The 22,597-nt window shown below is 37.2% G+C and overlaps 1 long non-coding RNA gene across 2 annotated transcripts in view; it reads left to right on the forward strand.

Annotated features, from left to right (window-relative positions):
* Nucleotides 1–10,131: 10,131 nt before the first annotated feature.
* The window catches only part of LOC136831531 (uncharacterized), a 28,745-nt gene continuing 16,279 nt past the window's right edge, over nt 10,132–22,597 (forward strand). Inside the window, exons 1-2 of one of the 2 annotated variants that reach the window (XR_010850916.1) lie at nt 10,132–13,655; nt 13,796–13,958. This is a non-coding gene — a long non-coding RNA (uncharacterized lncRNA). The remainder of the gene's footprint in view (nt 13,656–13,795; nt 13,959–22,597) is intronic. The other variant, XR_010850917.1, reaches the window with a different exon arrangement.

The raw sequence follows: 22,597 nt of genomic DNA on the forward strand, positions 1-22,597 counted from the left end.
CAAATGATGCAGCCACTTTCAGCCATCACCAATATACGTAATAGCAAAATTGTGAATATATTTTATTCTGAAATCATTATCAGTCATTAAAACAATTAAAAACGATACACCATAAACTTAGGTGTGAACACTTCTAAATTTAACCAAACTCAGCACTCTGTTTCTGACTGGAAGGTATTCTCTCCCCTGGCAGTTGGGACGTAAGAAACTTGAGGAAAAAAATGGCTTTCCCACATTTCAGGTGCGCCTGCGCAAGCAGAAAACGAAAACTGTGAGGGCTCTGCGCAGGTATACCTGAACGTTAATTATTGCCTTTAGTTTGAGTCCTCCCTAATATTGTACGGATCCGTTTTCTTTCACGACCCTTCGTTATGCTACGCAACTTTCTTAGCAAGGTTCGAAGAAATTTTGGCATTTACGTCAATTCTTCGGAAACCCTTACGAAAACTAAGGAAATCCTTATACATATGTATACATATGTACACAGTTATGTCATCGGCATTATCATATTCATATGATTGTATGTTGTCGTTAATACCACCGTCTTTGTTCAGGTGTAAGAATTTATAGGCCTATGCAAATGATAGTTTTGACTCCATCGATGCATTGCGATGCCGCTGGCCTGGTTCAACGTTGTGTGCATTTATCGAGCTTATTATACCAACATTTCCGTCCGTCTCAGCTTTGCAAATAGTACGGAATTGCTAAATAAAGTGAGTCGTCATTCTCCGTGAAACTGAGAAACGATGAAAATAAGGAGTTGCGGCAACGAATTCCTCCGTGAGTGAAAATCGTTTTGCTGACACTTCATTTCCCTTCGTAGACGTGCTCGTTCGCCAAGAGGGCTAGGTTGTGAAAAGCACAATGTTTCCCAAATTCCATCTGACACCTCAAAGCTTACATCAGAATTCCACGAAAGGAGCTTCATCATCGGTATATTTTGCTTAGTGATGCAGGATCCGTAGATGTGGGTCGTAAGATCTCTCTGCTTTTTCCTTACAGGCTGACCCTTAACATCTAGGTTGAAATAGGCCCAAAAGTAGTCAGCACATAAGATCCAGTTGGAATACAATTGGGAACACCAAAAATGCAATGGAAATACAACAGATCCAGTTGAAATACAGTTGGGAACACTAAAATTGCAATGAAAATACAACAGATCTAGTTCAAAATCAATTGGGAACACTAAAATTACAATGGAAATACAACAGATCTAGTTCAAAATCAATTGGGAACACTAAAATGCAATGGAAACACAACAGGTGCATTTAAAATATAAGTTGGGAACACTAAAATTACAATGAAAATACAATAGATCCAGTTGAAATACAATTGGGAACACTAGAAATGCAATGGAAATACAACAGATCTAGTTCAAAATCAATTGGGAACACTAGAAATACAATGGAAACACAAAAGGTGCATTTAAAATATAATTGGGAAGACTAAAATTACAATGGAAATACAATAGATCCAGTTGAAATACAATTGGGAACACTAAAAATGCAATGGAAATACAGTAGATCCAGTTGAAATACAATTGGAACACTAAAGGTGGAATGGAAATACAACAGATCCAGTTGAAATACAATTGGGAACACTAGAAATGCAAAGGAAATACAACAGATCCAGTTGAAATACAATTGGGAACACTAGAAATACAATGGAAACACAAAGGTGCATTTAAAATATAACTGGGAACACTAAAAATACAATGGAAATACAATAGATCCAGTTGAAATACAATTGGGAACACTAAAAATGCAATGGAAATACAATAGATCCAGTTGAAATACAATTGGGAACACTAGAAATGCAAAGGAAATACAACAGATCCAGTTGAAATACAATTGGGAACACTAGAAATACAATGGAAATACAAAAGGTGCATTTAAAATACAATTGTGAACACAAAACATACAATGGAAATACAATAATGAATACAAAATATTCAATACAAAAATATTGTAATATGATACAGAGCACGAAAGATTCATTAGAGGCAGAGTGATAAACAGAAAAGATTCATTTGAAATTAAGAAGTACACTCATGAAGCTTCATAATCAGCAAGGCTCCAGTGAGCCCTAAATCGTGCAGTGGAATTTCCTACTGCTATATATATATATATATATATATATATATATATATATATATATATATATATATATATATATATATATATATATATATATATATATATATATATATATATATATCACTTTTTAATGATAAATAATAATTGTAAGACCAGGAAGAACATTCTTTGAATTGTACAAGCTTTTTGGCATAAAACCTCATCATTGAAAATATACAAGGATGGTTCAATATTGTCACAATAAAATGAATTGTCATAATCAATCTTCAGGAAAATACTAAGGATATATATAAAATGAACAAGTAAATACAAACTAAAAGGGTGAGACAGCAAAATAACGAAAAATTAAAAACACAAACATAAAAATATGAAATTAAAACTAAAGTGAAATGTAAACAAACTACCACTCACAAAGTAAAATATTTAACGACCTAATTCAGTACCTACAATAAATCCACGATAGCTAGTTGAATATCAGACAGTTGTTGTTCAATTCCGATTTCATCTTTTTAATAGTCAGCGAGAAAAATTAAAGGTCAGTCTATTTGAATAAAAGACAGTTCCTCGAAAATCCAGGTCAGTGAAAGGATGGTCCTGTGTAAACTGAATGTTCTCTAATGGCAGAAAAGGGTGGTTTATATATAGGGAAACCTAGTTCTAATAGAAAGACCTCCGTGTTCCAAAATTCTGTGTCTGAGCCAGTCGGGAACTAGGTTTCCCTTTCCAAACCACCCTTTTTTCTGTCATTAAGAACACAAAAGAACAGGACCATCCTTTCACTGACCTAGTTTTCTGTACTGAAGTTTTATTTCAATTATGGATGTTTTAATTTCAATGTTGTTGACTAGTTAAAAGATGAAGCCGAAATTGAACAACAACTCGTCTGGTATTCAACTAGCTATCGTGTATTTTAAATTGTACTCAAGATTTTAAATATTTTACTTTGAATATGGTAGTTTATTTTACATTTCATTTACTTTTAATTTCATATTTTTATGTTTGTATATTTTTAATTTTTCGTTATTTTTACGTCTCTGCTTTTTAGTTTGTATTTACTTGTTCATTTTATATTTCGTTAGTATTTTTGCTGAAGATTTATTATGATAACTCATTTTATTGAAATTTTATTGATTTCATCCTTGTCTGAGTTTTTTTTCAGCCTTTAATGACTGTTTTATTCGAAAGCTTATACAATAAAGAATGTTCTTCCTGGTCTTGGCAATATTATTTATCATTAAGCTAAGATTTTAAAAAGCGTCGGATGAAGAGAATAAAATAGTGCCGAGACTATATTTATATATATATATATATATATATATATATATATATATATATATATATATATATATATATATATATATATATAGAAAGCTGCCTAGTATGAACTGTTTGGGCACTGATGGCTGCACTTGGAGTGAGGGACATTGTCGCCCTTTGAAAGATTCAAGGAGTCTAGGACAGTCTTACTTCACAGTATAAATTTTACTGGACACAGAACGGTTGGGGACTTTCAGACCTCTCTCGGGAGCCAGGATATTCACAGAGGAGCGTTGGCCTGAGAAGTTTTATAATCTTTTTTCCAAAACTATAAGGTTTGTAAAAAAAAAATTTTCAGTTTTTAAAAATTTCATTAAAATTCTTGTTTACTGATAATTCTCTAAATGAATTCTGCCATGTATTGGAATTTAAGTCCATTGTGAATCAAGATTAGCCCTAACGACGACCATGATGAAAGTGAAGAAAAGACTATGCCAGAAAAAAAAAAAAAAAAGAAAAAAATATATATATATATATATATATATATATATATATATATATATATATATATATATATATATATATATATATATATATCATATCATTGCAAACAACTCACTTATGGGAGGTGTTTGCAATGATAGGAAAAAGTTAAGTATATCTTAGTTTAACCAGACCACTGAGCTGATTAACAGATCTCTCCTAGGGCTGGCCCGAAGGATTAGATTTATTTTATGTGGCTAAGAACCAACTGGTTACCTAGCAACGGGACCTACGGCTTATTGTGGAATCCGAACCACATTATGACGAGAAATGAATTTCTATCACCACAAACAAATTCCTCTAATTCTTCACTGGCCGGTCGGAGAGTTGAACTGCAGTGATAGGAAAGATTACTTCTAATTCTTACCACTTTTTTTTTTATTTATTTATTGACTGAACAACCTCACACGACAATTACGAATGCCTTTGTTTGTTAGCAAACAAAAAATTAAAAATAAAATCAAATAAGCGTAGGGCGAGGAGAATGACGTTATCGTCACGCAGTGACTAACATACATAATGTTATGACTGTCGTTGCTGTGGGCGGATTCACGAATGGACATGAACGAATGATATCCGGGTACGAATAGCCAGAATATTCTTGGCCTGGTGCGCTCAGCCGCTCACTGCACGAACTAGCCTGTTTGAACGCTGTATGAATAGGTTTATTTTTAGGTTGCCGAACGGATGCAGAAATAGAGAAATTGTTTGTGTGTGTATATATATATATATATATATATATATATATATATATATATATATATATATATAATATAATACATACATATAGAAATAACAATCACGTGTGGAACAGAAATAAATTTCTGACTCGCATCAGGATCGAACCCAGGTCTTTCAATTGAAAGGCAAGGGCGCTGCCCACTAGGCCATACAATTCAAAAAGATAAAGGTAGCTGAGGGCAGCTGCACCCAAGGAATTACCCGGGCAAAAAAACACGCTGGTATGCAAGCAGTCCTTGGGTGCATGTGCCCTCAGGTTCCAAATTCCTTTTACTTGTATGGTCTAGTGGGCAGCGCCCTTGCCTTTCAGTTGAAGGACCTGGGTTCGATCCTGGTGTGATTCAGAAATTTATATACATTTATATACTGTATCCAACGCAGCCCGAAGGAAGGAGTGTTTGAGAATATCACTAAATCCACGTCAGATGACGAGTGAAAACTGGTTTTCACTCTCCTCACGTGGATTCAGTGACGTAAACTGTATAGGCCTATCTGTTTATGAGTACATATGAATTTTTGTCGCATACACCGTGACATGTCCATATACGAGACCATTAAGCTTCAAATGTTTAATACCCAATTCGCTCTACTAAGGGAATATCACCGAAGGTGAGAATTAGAATCGATCGACGACTTTCGGTGACGGGAGCCATTGTAGGCTGTCAAGAGAGGTGTAAGTCGATGCCGACTTTGCAGTGCGTTTTTATATATATATATATATATATATATATATATATATATATATATATATATATATATATATATATATATATATATATATATATATATATATATGTAAATTGATATTAATACTTGCAACAAGAATGCTAGGTATGCCTGTGGCGCTTGCTTACCCAATAGGCCTATACCCAGGCCGTATAGGGAATTCCCTCACTTCGAAAACGAATCCTCTCGTCTTCGGGTATAGCAGGATTAACCCTGGGGCATAGATCCTTTCAATAGTCGCTTCTCTGCCCTAGGACATATATTTTTACTAGCGTATCCATGCCTTCAAAAACCACTGCAATATACGAGAGAATCTCGACGCCCTAGTAGAATGAAAGTATTTTGGTCTAGGGCCAAAATACTTCCATTCTGTATACTTTTGTAATTGGGGATTTGAAGTCACTGATTATAGCCTTTGTTATTAATAGTCTCTCAGGGCCAGGAAAGGAATACAGCGCTGTCAGATCTATTTGTCCTTTAAATCTCACCGTCGAGGTTAAATCCCTTGTTTGTGGCTTCGTCTGAGGTCTGTCATTTTCTGTTACTTCGTTTTCTGTAAAAACGGCGTTGAGTAAATTTTGGTTGTTCTTGATGATTTTCGTTTCTTTGTGTGCTTGATGAAACAATAGTTCTTATCATAATACTGTAATGTGTTTAATTAACACTCAAAATTTGAGTGGATGGTTCGGCGGGGATAGCTTTTCAAGCCATTTGGTTATCAAACGTATTCCATTTCAGCAGTTGTTTATTGGTTGCGTGGTTAGATTTGTTCATCATTTAGGAGAGAAAACCAATTTATCAGTAATTACAAGGTCCCCGTTGTTGTTTCTTTAATATGAAATATTTTAAAATGTTCGAAACAGTTTACTTGAAACTGAGGTTTGGCAGCGACGCCCAAAACTAATGCCATAGGCTACATCTTCGTTTTTTTATGGAGATAAATCAGGATTGTACGGAACATATCTGCCGTCAAATATGACTTCGATATTACCTTTAAATGAATGACATTGTTTTTATTTCACTTGAGCAAGGGAAAACTTTTAAACGTAAAAATGAGACGTTTGACATGCACAAAGTCCTTATTAGCCCCACCCTAGCGATCTTAGAGTACTTGAAAGGGAAGCAATGGTCAGATAGTGCAATAGTACCACTTTTACACCACCAGTCACTTGGAATCTGACTGACCCTATATCGATTTTAATCAAAATGTCAATGACTTTGTCTTGTTTCACGTCTGAAGTTATCCTTTACAAGGAAAACGGCTTATTGACTATGGCGAATCACTATACTGTGACGAGGAATAAGTGAAACGCTACAAAAATGTATATGTATTTGTTTCAGTCATTTTTACGTTTTTTTTATTTTTTGAAATAATAGTTTTTGCTCACAATTATGGATTTTCACTTATTAAACGGCTTGCTGCTGGATAAACACATACACGGAACGAGTGGATATTACTCTCTGAATGCATAGGAAACAGTCTTTGACTTATAGTAAAAATATGTCATTGTTACGTACAATTCGCGGAGAGGTAATTCAACTGACAATTTAAATCTCTTATGTCGTAAAGTTGTTCAAGATAACTGTGTCAAGCAATCCCTCAAAGTGAGGATGAAAAGTCCAAATTTGCAAAATGGTTCTTAAAAATTCCAACATGTAAAGTACTTATAGAAATGGACACTTGGCATGTACGCGCATCCCACTTACATAACATTTCGCACCTGATTTATCGTATGACAAGTTGGCATTTTTATATGTCGCCACTTTATCAAAGGCCGCGTTCATGAATGTCAGGAGATGAACTTTGGGAACGATTTTCTGCTCGTCTCGTCCTAGAAGTCGAACTTAACCACAAGAACTCTCCGTGATGTTATTACTTGGTTTTCCTCATTACTTCAAGTTACCAGTCACAAACCTTATCATTTCCACTGACAACAGGGCTCTGGTGCTAGTGGTAGGGTGACTCAATGGCGCCTGTGAGCTCGAGGAGGAAATGACTCTTACTCCTTAGAATGAGTTGCTCCGGAAGTAGGTCCTATTCAAATATGCAGCCACGTGTATATGTTAGTAATGGTTCTGGAAGAATTATTTTGCTGTAAAAAGTGTAAATTTCAGGTAAACGTTTTATTATTATTATTATTATTATTATTATTATTATTATTATTATTATTATTATTATTATTATTATTATTATTATTATTTTTATCACTACAGTAATCTATTACTTTTGTCATTAAGTAGACACTCGTATTTCGATCTTGCCTTGAATATAACAATAATAATGGTAAACGCATTATCGTTATTAATGTTATTATAAAAATAAATAACAATGATGATTGTAACACTTTTAATGATATAATTATTTGTATTTTAAGTTATCAAACCCTGAGTGTTTGAAGGACAGTTTTCTATATATATATATATATATATATATATATATATATATATATATATATGTGTGTGTGTGTGTGTGTGTGTGTGTGTGTGTGTATGAGCTTGGGACTCGGGAAAGATTAGTTCTTCCTTAAATGGTCCAATCGCTCACAATATATTTCAGTTTGTCAGAGGAACAAACAATCACTGGATATACTCAGGAGGCGATACAGAGAAAGTTATAACATTTGTTTCAATATAGTCCTTATAGGAGCCAACAGTGCACCTCACGTCGGGTACCGTAGGGTGTTTGCAGCGTCCCTTCGGCCCCTAGCTGCACCCACTTTTTTAGCCTTCTACTCTACCTCCCTTCCTGCTTCTTCAGTCTTGCTGTTCAGCCTCTCAAACTATTACTTCTTAGTGTGGTGGTGGTGGTGGGATTTTCTCCCAGTTTCAACTTTAGAGCCTTGTACTTGATTTCCTTTATGTTCAGGAATTCATATACTCTGCTGTCCATCCACTCCTACTCCATCTTTTCACTGTCTCAGCGCTGAGTGGCCGAAAGTGCCCCATTGCTTGGCTTGAAAGCCTAAATTTCATTCAGAAAAATCAAAGATAAAAATCGGAAGTATGTGTATATTACCTTGAAACAGCTGTAAAAACCTGGAACTAAATATACTTGTATGGTTCTATGGACAGTCTGTTGGTAGAACCCTTGGTACAATCACGGACATTCAGGCAAGGTTTCTCAACCTTTCCTTTGTATTATACAAAAATGTTATATACGTATAATAATAATAATAATAATAATAATAATAATAATAATAATAATAATAATAATAATGTCAGAGGAATGAGTGACATATAAACAGTTGGTAAGACATCTGGATATGCGAACATCTTACACAAACTCTCAGAAATATTGCATTAATGCATAACGCAAATTTTGTTAGAGAGAGAGAGAGAGAGAGAGAGAGAGAGAGAGAGAATGTGCTCATCGTCATTGATATTGTATGAATCCACTGGTATTAATATGGTTATTCGTTTTCGGTGCCCCCCCACCCACCATTAGTAGACTCCTATAGTTACGCCTATGCTGAGGCCTTGTTACCAGCGTAATTTTTAAGTTATGCACTTATGTTTATCGCTCTTCCAAGAACATTATGTCATATTTTAAAGCCTTTCGGGAAAGATTTTCAAGTTCATTTTAAGTCGTCCTTGGTGGGATACGTCCCCCTTTCAAGTAAGATGACCTTGTGTATACGTCGTCCTTGGTGGGATACGTCCCCCTTTCAAGTAAGATGACCTTGTGTTATGGTGGGATACGTTTTCAAGTAAGATGACCTTGTTCGTCGTCCTTGGTGGGAACGTCCCCCTTTCAAGTAAGATGACCTTGTGTATACGTCGTCCTTGGTGGGATACGTCCCCCTTTCAAGTAAGATGACCTTGTGTATACGTCGTCCTTGGTGGGATACGTCCCCCTTTCAAGTAAGATGACCTTGTGTATACGTCGTCCTTGGTGGGATACGTCCCCCTTTCAAGTAAGATGACCTTGTGTATACGCGTCTCTTACTTTCTTTCCTCTTGAAAGGTTCAGTTTCAAGTGTTTTTTCTTGTTTTTATTACTTCCCTCTTTATTGCTTCCAAGTGAAAAGTCTCGTGGTTTGGGTACTCCACCAGCTTAATAGAGAACGTCACCAAAGGACAACAGACTCCACAACGTGGCGGTAACTGATGCACGGATACAAAGCCAGTTGTTTTTCATCCCTCTGGTGGAGGCTAGAATCCCTGTGGCATCCCTGTAGGATACAGAGACCTTTCTCACGACTCGCCACATCATGTCTGGATGAGACCTGTTTCAGTCAAGGATTTTCCTGAAGTTAAATCCGCTTGGTCGAGTGGTTTATCAACGCGTGGTTTTACCCAGGATTAATAGTGTGTATATATGTATATATATACATATATATAATATATATATAGGGTATATCGATGAAAGGATAAAATACATGTTCACTTCGAATGGAGCAATAAAAGTTGTTTACCATTGTTTGGTCAAGTCGCCGTGAATGACTTTCACAGTGACATGTTTAATGTCGTGCTAGCAGTAGATCAGCTTTTCGTGTTAACGTCTTATGCTTTTAGCATGTTATTGTGGAGCATAAGTGCAATGGCCACTTAAGTTCTGAAATCTAAACCTCATCAATCTTGTGTATCCACAATAAAGTGAAGACGAACATGTCCGTCAGTAATTGAAAAGGCTTAGTAGTCAACAGCTCCGCAGTCATAGCTATCACTATATAGTTGACCGCTTTTTTAAATCGTGCAACATTACAGAAAAGTTCTGAGGATGTCATAAAGTTAAAGAGAAGAAGAAAATGAAATGAAGATTCGTACAACAGTCAAAATTTAGTCACATTTCCGTGGTTTGAAAGTCACGAACTTATTTCGCAGGAGCAGAGTCTGACATTGGAACGTTTCCTATGGTGAGAGGAAATACAGAAAACGGGAGTTCCTCAAGGAACGAGTTAAACATAGAAGATAGAAATATGTTACGAGTATTCTCAGAAATAAATAGAAATCTATTACGAGTATTCTCGTGATTGTAAGAGAAGTTTATTAAACGGTCCTGGTATACCCGGCCGTAAGAGGGAAATGTTAGTGGCCGAAATACGAAAACGGGTTTTTCCAGGAGCGAAAATAATAAGTGATTGTTGGCCGGCATAATGCAAATTAAAAGTTGAAGGATATACGCATGAAACCGTGACGTATATGTAGGTTGAGGTAAATGTTCGTTAGGTAAGGGTAAAAGCAAGTAGGTAGCATTTATTAGGCAATAATTGTGCTTGCTGGCAAGCGGAAGACAGGGCTACTCACCACGTCCGAACGTCAGCTTATCCTAAGCTCAGCCCACTTGTTCGAACTACGTCAGCGGCCAGAATATTAATCGATTTTTTTTATATTTTGGGGGGCCGGGGCGGAGTCCCGTCGGCCAGTTCAGGACACGGCGACCTAAGGTAGGTTAGGAAGGTAAGATTTGGTTAGGTCAGGACCAGGCATTCTAGGAAGATTAGGTTTGTTTACGTATATGTAAGTAGTAGCCTAGGATGAAGGTGTCCGAAGGTACATTACCGAATGCCGTGGCCTCTTGTGTGTAGAATGGAGGGCCAGTAATTCGATAATTACGAAAGTCGCGGACATCCTATACCTTTGTGTCCCTTCCCCCCATCAAAATATCCTGGTTTCCCAACAATGTCTCCTTTACCGTCTACGAAAATTACGCCAAAAAAAAAAAGTTTCTCTTGGATTCACTGGCGAGATGTGCCTTTGCGTCACGTCCCCCCCCGCCCAAAAACTCCGGTTTCCCAACAAGGTCCCCTTGCCGTTTATGGTACCTTTTGCATATTCGTTACTGCAAGTTTACGAAACTGTGGAAAAAAAACAAAAAGGTTTTCGTGAATTTGCCTAGCGTGATATAGACAGCGCAGCTCAACTCAAGTTTTACCACGAAAACACCTTTGTCTTTATAACTGACTGTTTTTCCTTTTGTTCAGTCAGTTCTTCAGTGTTAAATATTAAAACTAATTAGGTAATATAATATTTTTTAATGTTTTCACAAAAATTAAGGATTATTATTTAATTTGAGCTGAATTTAACATAAGAATTTTTTTGTGCGCTAAAATCAATCGAATGAATATCCGTGGTGTTCCTAGTTATTGCAAAGAAAATCTCTAAGATTAGATTAAGACTAAAACTTTATCGTGCTGGTCGCTAATGACTAAGCGCTAAATATATCCTGTCGATCCCATTTACAATTAATTATCTCGAACATTAAAACCATACAGACTTAAAAGTAAACGTGTGCTTAAAGAGTAATAATAAAAATATACGAGTATAATGCATCGTTTACTCATATAATACAAAATAATTGTAATAATGATCTTGCTTTAGGACTGACAGAAAAATCACAGTTCCTTTAAATGGGAGTAATTTCATTTCCCTTACTCTTTGCTCCCAGAAATATCCTCTAAATGACTGTGATCTGAGAATGGTTTCTTAAACTTTTGGGTTAAATGAATTTTAGCATGCTTTGTCTGCCTTTGAAAGAACACCGAACTAAATAGTAATATAGTACTCAGATATTAACACCTCCAGATATTATTAAACCCTCTATTTGTGGCATTGCTTAAAACCTAGTTGGTGAGTGAGTGGACAGATGGACTGAAATGGACTTCACATTTTATTTTATTTTATTTTATTTTATTTTTTTTTTTTTTTTTTTTTGGCTTACTAAGCTGAAGGATTTTATCATCATTCTTCCAGGGTTATTTTCCCCTAAGTCCTTTTCTACCTGGCACAGGGGATATGATGTCCTGGGATTATTCATATCTGATGAACGAAAACACCTTTGTTTTTCCATTTTTTCAATCAATTCTGCTGTGTTATTATTAAAATTAAATAGATAATATAAAATTCCCAAATATCGTATCAAAAATTAACTATTATTGTTCAGAGCTGAATTTGAAATAAAATTTCTTTATAAGCAAAAATCAATAAAATAAATATGCTTAGTTTTCGTAGAATATCTTTATCTTGAATTGTGTAAGGAAAAAATCATATTAATTTTCTGAGTGTTACTGTAGTGAGTAAACACTAATAATGATTTTAAGTCATTTCTCTCAAACTTCGGTAGTCAGTACCTGTCTATGTTGGAAGGGTAGTATCCAAATATATGATAACAATAATAATGGTTATCATAAATATTTCCTCTTTTTCACTTTGGAAATATGAAATCAGTCTTTATACCAACCAGCATATACAGTAGATATACTTTGTGGTATTTAACCTTGCTGTAGGACCGACAGAAAGATCACAGTTTCTTAAAATGGAAGAAATTTACTCCCCTTACTCATTACACCCAGAAATATCCTTCAAATCAGGGGTTCCCAAACTGGGGGTCATGAGCCCTTTTCTGGGGGTCATGGAGGGTCTAACAATTGTAAGCACTACATTCAACTTGCCGGAATGGGGCTAAACTTTTCTGTCAGTCTCTGAGCTGGCTCGAAAGCATGGGCAGACAGGTAGTGCATTGTAGGTACCACGGCTGCCAGATTTATCATAATTATGCCAATTTATTTGATTTTAGAAGGCCTATAAATGCGGGGGTCATGAAAGGTTTGGTACTGCTGTAAGGGGTCACGTACTAAGAAAGTTTGGGAAACACTGCTTTAAATGACTGTGATCTGAGGATGGTTTCTTAAACTTAGATTTAGTCACCTTATCCCATCTATTTAGCCTCGGCATCATAATTCTTTGTCTGTAATCATCTTATCCAGATGGGAACAAAGAACAACAGATTTTATCCTCGGAAAACTCCATAGATTTTCTCTTCTTCTTCCTCGTATGGTTCATTTTGTTGTTCTTATCATTGCTTTGAAATATACTGAATAAATGCTCCTCTTTCCTATCTCATCTTCTCCGACACACTGAAGGCTCTCTCTCTCTCTCTCTCTCTCTCTCTCTCTCTCTCTCTCTCTCTCTCTCTCTCTCTCTCTCTGTGCTGGAATTCGAAACTCTCGTCAGTGACATTTGTCTTGAGGGAATTGAATGTAGTCGTCTTACGAGAATCATCTCTGGTGAGATGAGAAGGTTATTTTGTTTACTGTACGGGATATGACGTCATATTTCTCGGAAACTGCTATTTAGCAACACAGGAGATTATGGTTTGTTTACTTTACAGCAATGATAGTGTGTTCAGCAGAAAGAGATGACGATTTCAAATTGGACCTAAAGCTTTGTGGAACAAAACCTCAAGGCATTCATAGAGACAAGCCGTTGTTATTAAGCAATGGGACCAGTTTATAACAGTTGATGCAAGTGAAGTTCACGTGACCAAATGACACTATCATGGAAGGGAAGACAGTCAGTAAAAAAAAAACTTTTGTAACACATTTGAAATTTTGAAAACCTTTCTGGAATAATGTCAAGGTATTCAAGGATGTCATTTCAAAAACAACAGCTGTATTACAAATAAAAAAGTTTACCATTATTTCATTTTTCAGGTTTAATTGCAACACGCCTTCTTCAAATGACTCAGAATATACGAAACGACCGTGATTTACGTTCGGCCAACTGACTGTTCCTTCTGCCGGCAAGGAGACGCTTCGTTTCTCAAATGGATCAGAAGATTAACCTCTTGAAACCTTCGTTATAATCATCTCCAAGGTTAGGAAACGTATTGAAACAATTGAAAACATTAAATCGTACATTTATTTTCTGTTAAGTCACCTGCATCCCTTGCAAAAACTTTTTACGTTTCATTTCCAGTGTGGCGTTCCAGGTGGGCAACAAGTAGATTTATAGGCCTATATATTCCCTTGTGCTTTCCTTGGCGAAATTTGACATCCTGTTTCTGGTGGACCGTATGGGGAAATATTGGTTAAATTCAATTCGATTTTTCCAGCTTTTTTTTACCGGACTGAGAAGAACGGTCTCCCTAAAGTCAAACCAAAATGTCAAGACACCTCTGGCCGGTCCTGGTCGTTTCGGCCGGAAGTCACTTAGGCCGAAACATCCAAAACAATGTAAGACGTTATGTTTATGGTATTTACCGTTATGTTTATGGTATTTACCGTTATTATTTTATGTTTTACGTACATCCCCAAGGGGCTGGTACTAAACACGGCGCCCATTTTGCACGTAAACGTGCTTAGGCCGAAACGACCCGAACTCCCTCTGGCGCGGCGTTTAAAGATCTGCCTTGTTGCCAGTTTTACAAAACGACAACTTGACACGTGTGTGACAGACCTTTGAATGTCTTTGAGAGAAACCCTGAGGCTATAATTATAAGATTATAGGGTTTTTTTTTCATTAGGATTTGCCTGTGAACGGTGACATATTTTTCTTATTTTTTACAAAGATTTGCCCTGCTAAGTATAGCCCATTTATAAATGTTTAACATTTTCGTCTAGATTATTAATGGTAATGAGGACATGAGAGATATCTTGATTAATTTGTAAAATAGTGATGTGGCACATGATGTTTTTGTTCTTCCAACAAAGACAGAGAGAGAGAGAGAGAGAGAGATCTGTTTTTATACGATTGTTTACTTTCTCACTCGTCCAACTTTATGTTATGCTTTATTTCATATTTCCTTGCTTACTAATTTATTCTTTACCTATGATATTAAGAAATCAAGATAATTGTAGAAAGGGGAAATGCCTCCAAACATACCGTTTCTTGACGTCCTGGTGAAACAACAAGGACAGTTTCAAGCGACGCAGACCGTTGCTTGAGCGCAAGAGGAGAATGCCCGGACTTATATATAAAAAGTCTGCCTTCACACGCAGCACGTCGTGAAGAGACAAACACAGTGAACTGGACAGAATTCGCCAGTTGTTGACAAACAACGGCTATGCAGACCAAATCATCGAAACTGCAGTAAAAAAGGAAATGGATGAATTTTACCAGTCCAACACGACAGCGAAAAAGGAGGAGAATCTGTTTATATACCATCGTCTATATTTTGGGTCTACATGCAAGGAGGAATGCCGCGCGCTACGTGGGAGACCAAACAGAGGTGCAACCCCAAAAGCCCCTTACCACAAAATCAGCCTCAGAATATATAGTAAGCCGAACCTTGTGGCAGCCCTAATAATGAGGAACAGCACCGCTCCTGGGGACTGAAGGAGATGTGCACGAACGTAGTTTACAAATTTGTCCAGAGATGTGTAAATCCCACAACCAAAACTATAAACATCGGGCAACACCACAACGACCCTTCGGAGACGCATGCTGGCTCATAGAAATCAAGGGGCCATTCATTAACATTGTACAGACGTCCACGGCAGGAATCCCTCTCTGCAAGAGCTGATAGAAGGCATGGCTGTCCAGAAACCGACCCTGAATATTCAACAAGAGTCAGATCATTTACTCCCCTCACCAGGAGAGGAGATGCGCTACCCAACAGGGACCAGACGGCAACCCCCCAACCACCGGACACCCCGCGCCCCTTTGGGGATACGAGCGCGGTCAGCGAAGATCAAGTAACATGCTCGCTCAAAGTTGCTGAGGCCCCGCCCAACGCGAATCTCTAGCCATTAATGCATGCAGAACCTCTGGACTCACACGCAAGCAAATTTAATGTTTTACACATTTATGTATAAACAGACATTTGTTTATTTGTACCGTTAACATGTTATAATTTTTATTTATTTTTGAACCTTATTTTCTGTATTTGCAAACTACATTCAAGACCTGACTAAATTTTAAACACAAATTTTATGAAATGCTAGCGCATGGTATCGTACTTTTAATGTTGATTTAACCACATGTTTAAACTTTCACTTTTGTGAAGTCAAGGTCATTCTCCCCACGGCTGAGCTATATCTACACACACACACACACACACACACATGTATATATATATATATATATATATATATATATATATATATATATATATATATATATATATATATATATATATATATATATATATATATATATATATATATATATATATATATATATATATATATATATATATATATATATATATATATATATATATATATATATATATATATATATATATATATATATATATATATATATATTATGATTAGCAAGAATTCGCTTAGCAAACTGCCTCCCCCTCCTTTGTTGTTGTTGGTTGTTCATATACTGCCAGCCGGGCCGATCGATAGACCATCTGTCTATCGACTTAAAAACAAGGGTTAAAAGATTAAAGGCGCTCCCATTTTTGATAAAGATCTTTCCTTCGAGGCAAAAGTAATCTGGCTTGGGTGTTTCTCCTACAGGCCAAAACCTCCCCTGCGGGCAGCAGGTGCAATGAGTCAAAGCATCTGTGTTGGACGCACCCCGTGCCCCATAGGAGGGGATAAAAAGCAGAAACCCACGAGGTCGACACACACACGCGGGCTGGAAGATATGGGATGAAGACGTCCCCAACACCTGGCCCCATCGATGCCCTTGCATCCTAACCATGTGGCCCTTTCAAAAGTATACTTTTCCTCGTGCCCTTCGACCGTATTCCTCGAGCCCACACGCCATTGCTTGGAGTTTCGAGGAGTCCCCATCGCCTTGCCCCTTTACGGAAGCCCTTGCATCTCACCACGTGGAAGAAACTCGTCCTCGGAAATCGCAAGTCATCCACGGACCGCTTCTTCACGCGCCCTCGGAAAATCTGCTAAGGTAAAGTGCCCTGGAAGAGCCCCATTTCAGTCACGCTTTTGTCTCGTAATATTTTCTTAAAGAGAAAGCCAGAAATCTCCCTTGTCTAATGTCCGTGCGCCTCTTGCATCGGCAGTATTAATTCTTTATTACTCCTTTGGCACCCTCAGTGCAGCTTCGAATTCATTATTCTTTTGTCTATTTTCATTACTGGCGTATAATGTGCATATCTCTCATTTCAGAGGGACCCTTCGTGGAAGCTTCTCGAACTGTGGCTGGAATTCCCGTTTCATTCAATCTACTTGAGTTCCTCTTTCCCGTACTAAGGTCATTTATGTAAATACACTACTTTAAATGTGCCCACGTGTTTTACGTAATATTTCCCTCAGTAACCAGAGCCCTATGCTCATATGAAATTCTCCTTTGTTTTCCTCTTTTTTACGTTTTCCCGTACCCACGAAGTCAGAATCACAAGGCTAAATTACCTTAAATTGTTGCTACCTGTCTCACACAGCATATTTCAAACTAAAACCACGGAAAAACGTAAATATATATATATATATATATATATATATATATATATATATATATATATATATATATATATATATATATATGTGTGTGTGTTTGTGCAAGTGTAGATGGGTACTACCAACTACACTTGAACAAACAGGTATATATATATATATATATATATATATATATATATATATATATATATATATATATATATATATATATATATATATATTTCCTTGACCTTGAGCTATGCTGTACATCAGGGAAGAATTATGTTTATATCCACAATATTGAGAGTCATTACTACGGTTTTACAAACCACCGAACTTTTATTTCCAATACGCACAGACTTCAGAAATACATTTTTCGATAACGTGAATGTTTATACCTGTTACTTTACATTTTATATGCAGTTGTTGCTTACAGGGTTGAAGTCTGAGTAAATTACTATTGTAGGAAAAGTCACATATTTCAGTTTAAAAGTATAGAAGCCAAAGACCTTGGGACCCAGCTGTGGTTACGAACGTATTTTATGCAACACAGTCGCGTCGTTCTCTGTGGGTGTGTCGACCAATCCACTTCGACCGTGGGTTAGCTCGCGTCGTCTGCCTATTGGGTGGAGAGCCCAAGAGAGAGAGAGAGAGAGAGAGAGTTGAACTGGTAGCGAAACGTTTCGTGCACAGACGCGTCCACCGCGTACGTCACTGATTCGTGCAGTCGTGGCTTCTGTGCGTGAAATTTAAAGCTGCTTCTCAGCAACTGTAGTCACAGCTGTTTCTTACGAAGCCTGCAATACTGAAGACTTCTTGCGCGAAAACTCGGAAAAACTGACCGTATTCTTTGGAAGCTCGAATTTCAAGTCGGTGGGCCCCTGTGGTGGTGGGCTTGTTCCCTATGAATAGGGTTCGTCTTCTGAATGATAATAATGAAATAATAATAATAATAAAGGTGGAACTGGAAGAAAACCTCACAGCTTCACTAAAGTAATAATAATAATAATAATAATAATAATAATAATAATAATATTAATAAAAGTGGAACTGGAAGAAAACCTCACAGCTTCACTAAAGTAATAATAATAATAATAATAATAATAATAATAATAATAATAATAATAATATAATAGTAATAAAAGTGGAACCGGAATAAAACCTCACAGCTTCACTAAAATAATAATAATAATAATAATAATAATAATAATAATAATAATAATAATAATAATAATAATAATAATAATGCCATTGGAAGAAAATCCCACACTTGCACTAAGAAGTAATAGGGAAGGTGTACAGCAAGACTTGAAGAAAGGAAGTGGAAAAGGGGTTAAAGAAAACGGCCAACAGGTGGGTGCAATAGCGACCGAATAAAGAGAGGAAACAAGTAAAAAATGCGCCCAAGTTTCTTCGGCTCATAAAACTTTCAGCCACGGGCCAGTGGTTGCCTGTAGTAGTGCCAGACGCACGATCATGGCTGACTTGAACCTTAAATCAAATCAAAACTACTGAGGCTAGAGGGCTGCAAACTGATATGTTTTTATTCTCTTTGACAGAGAATGAAAAGAGGAAATCGGTGGATGTTATACAATGTAGGAATCAGGTTTCAAGTTAAGTATACCTTAGTTTAAGCAGACCACTGAGCTGATTAACAGCTCTCCTAGAGAGGGCTGGCCCGAAGGATTAGATTTATTTTACGTGGCTGAGAACCAGTTGGTTACCTAGCAACGGGACCTACAGCTTATTGTGGGATCCGAACCACATTATAGCGAGAAATGAATTTCTATCACCAGAAATAAATTCCTCTTATTCTTCATTGGCCGTTCGGAGATTCGAGCTCGCGGCCAGCAGAATGCTAGCTGGGAACGGAACCTACTAACCCAACGAAGAACTTGGATGTCCTTTGATTTGACTCCTAGAAAAATAAATAAATGGATAAAAGAGTGATGAAGAGGGATTTTTGAGCAAGAGAAGTCGCGGTAATTGTGAAGAACTTGATCCGTGAAGCCTCAAGGTATGGTTCCCCCACCCCCCTAGCTGCAAGCCCGTTCATTCCTTTTACCGTACCTCCATTCATATTCTCTTTATTCCATCTTACTTTTCACTCTCTCCCAACAATTGTTTCATAGAGGTTTTCCTCCTGTTACAGCTTTCAAACCTTTCTACTCTCGGTTTCCCTTTCAGCGCTGAATGACCTCGTAGGTCCCAGTGTTGGTGCGTAGGCCTATAAGACTTATGTTCCAGTTCCTATTTTTTTTTTTTCTTTTTTTTTTTTTTTTTGAGACAAGAAGAGCTTCCGGCCGTACTACTGCTAGATGAGAGAAGTACCTGAAAAAGGCTTATTCAAAAACAGTGGCCCCAACTAGGGATTAAGGTGAGTAGAAGAAGATCACAGCCACCTTTATATTTTCACTGCAGAATCGTGGATGGCTTGAAGAGTAACTCCTTTGCACATTAGCATAAAGGGAGAAGTTATGGCCCTTGATAAAGCAGAGAGAGCTGGTAACAGAGGCCGAATGAGTATTTGGTGGCTCGTGAATTCGCTGTTACACGGGCGAGATTTCAAGCAGCAAGCAGCGTTTCTGCCGGCACTGGCTCATGAAACTGTTTATTTCATTTACGTGCTCAGGACGCAGTCAGCGTTTCTGCCTGCACTGGCTCATGAAACTGTTTATTCCATCGACGTGCTCAGGACGCAGTCAGCGTTTCTGCCTGCACTGGCTCGTGAAACTGTTTATTCCATCGACGTGCTCAGGACACAGTCAGCGTTTCTTCCTGCACTGGCTCATGAAACTGTTTATTTCATCGACGTGCTCAGGACGCAGTCAGCGTTTCTGCCTGCACTGGCTCATGAAACTGTTTATTCCATCGACGTGCTCAGGACGCAGTCAGCGTTTCTGCCTGCACTGGCTCGTGAAACTGTTTATTCCATCGACGTGCTCAGGACACAGTCAGCGTTTCTTCCTGCACTGGCTCATGAAACCGTTTATTTCATCGACGTGCTCAGGACACAGTCTGTTCCACTGACTGGCTCAGACTGTTTCATCAACTTGTAGATGTGGCAAAAGAAGGGTGTATTAAAATACTGGTAGAAATGGCCTTGATTAACTTTACAAATGCATAGTAAGTAAACCAGTCTGTATGGCTGATTTTTTTTTTTTTTTTTTTTTTTTGCAGAAGTAAATCTAAGACAACCCTGAATTGTGCCTCGTGGTTCATTTGACTTGTATGAAACCAAAGAAATATTGAAAATCAAATCGAAGTGCGTTGTAAATGTAATAAGGTTATCAGTTTCAAATACTCTCTGTATATCAGTTACTTGGAAATTTTCCTATCTTATCACCTGTAGCCATTGCTTATCAACCTTTGAGCTGCCCTCATAACAGTGCTGATAAGAGATAGTCTTATACATCTAAAGATTATGACTTTAAAACCTTCCCACTTTATAACCACTGAAATTTTTGTTCATTTCAGTGATTATAAAGCTGTTTGCTTCAGTGGTCACAAAGGTGAAATTTCATCACCTGCTCACATACACTTTGCTGAAGCACTGTGCATGTTAGCGGGTTGTGAAATCTTAATCGTTTCTAGCCTGCACTGGCTCAAAACGTTTTTTCATCGATACTTAAAAATCTATTTCTTTTGCCGCGAAACTGTTTATTTTCAAATTTTGTCACAGTATGTGGCACATTGTCATGAAACTGTTTATTTCATTGGTTAATTGACGCAGTGACCTCTTTCCTGGTATTGGGAGAAACTCGTTTTCATCGACCCTAACGCTTTTTCCCACTGGCTTAGAAACTGTTTAACGCAATTCTTCCTTTTGAACTGGCTCATGAAAATTCCATCGAGTATACAGGACGCAGTAGCGTTTGGCTGCACTGGTGAAATTTATTTGATTGACGCAGCAATGCGCTTTCATTACAGAAATGTTTATTCCATCGACGCAGCTCAGGGCGCAGTCACTTCTGCCGGTTGTGGCTGAGGAAACTGTTTATTTCATTGACATCATTTTATCATTTATAATGAACTAAAGTTTATTTCATCGACAAAGGATACAGTGTTTTATGTGAAACTATTCCATCAACGGGGTCGACATTATATCTTATCGCACTGGGGAAACTGTTTACATCGACGAAACCTGGACACAGTCAGAACGTTTTCCTGCACTGGCTCGGAACTGTTTATCATTGGTGGGAGACGAATTTCGCTGCTTGGTTGAAATATTGTTTCATCGACGTGCTGATATCAGTGTTTCTTTTGGTTGAAACTGTTTATTCCATCGATTCAGGACGCAGTCAGCGTTTCTGCCTGCATGGCTCGTGAAACTGTTTATTTCATCGATATCAGGACACAGTCAGCGTTTCTTCCTGCATGGCTATGAAATTTATTTCATCGATAGCCAGGACACAGTCTGTTCCACTGACTGGCTCAGACTATTTCATCAACTTGAAGATGTTAAATGAAGGGTTCCATTTTCTTGCAGAAATGGCCTTGATTAATTTCCCCTCATAGTAAGTAAACCACCTGTTGTATTTTTTTTTTTTTTTTTTTTTTTTTTTCCCAGAAGTAAATCTAAGACCTTCTGAATACCCAGTGGTTCATTTGACTTGTCTGAAACCAAAGAAATATTGAAAATCCCCATCGTTGTAAATGTTTTAGGTTATCTCCTCAAATACTCTCTTATCACTTCTTGAAATTTTCTTTAATCACCTCCATTTTATCAATTTGAGCTGCCCTCATAAAGTGCTGATAAGAGATAGTCTTATACATCTAAAGATTCCAGACTTTAAACATATTTATAACCACTGAAATTTTTTTCATTTCAGTGATTATAAATAATCAGACCTCTGTTTGCTTCAGTGGTCTCAGGTGACAATTACCTCCATCAGCATGGTCTTCCATCTACTGTGCATGTTAGCGGGTTTGAAATCTTAATCCATAGCCTACTGCAAAATTCGTTTTACATATACTTAAAAATCTATTCCTTTTGCCATTTTTTCCAAATTTTGTCAATATGTGGCACATTGTCAGTAACGTTCCCACTCCGGTTAATTGACATGTGACCTCTTTCCTGGTATTCGGAGAATCGTTTTACCCTAACTTTCCCACTGTTAGAAACAACGCAATTTTTCCTTTTGAAGAAAATACTATTGA

The sequence above is a fragment of the Macrobrachium rosenbergii genome, chromosome 48 (assembly GCF_040412425.1).
Source record: "Macrobrachium rosenbergii isolate ZJJX-2024 chromosome 48, ASM4041242v1, whole genome shotgun sequence".
In the NCBI taxonomy this organism is placed as follows: domain Eukaryota; kingdom Metazoa; phylum Arthropoda; class Malacostraca; order Decapoda; family Palaemonidae; genus Macrobrachium; species Macrobrachium rosenbergii.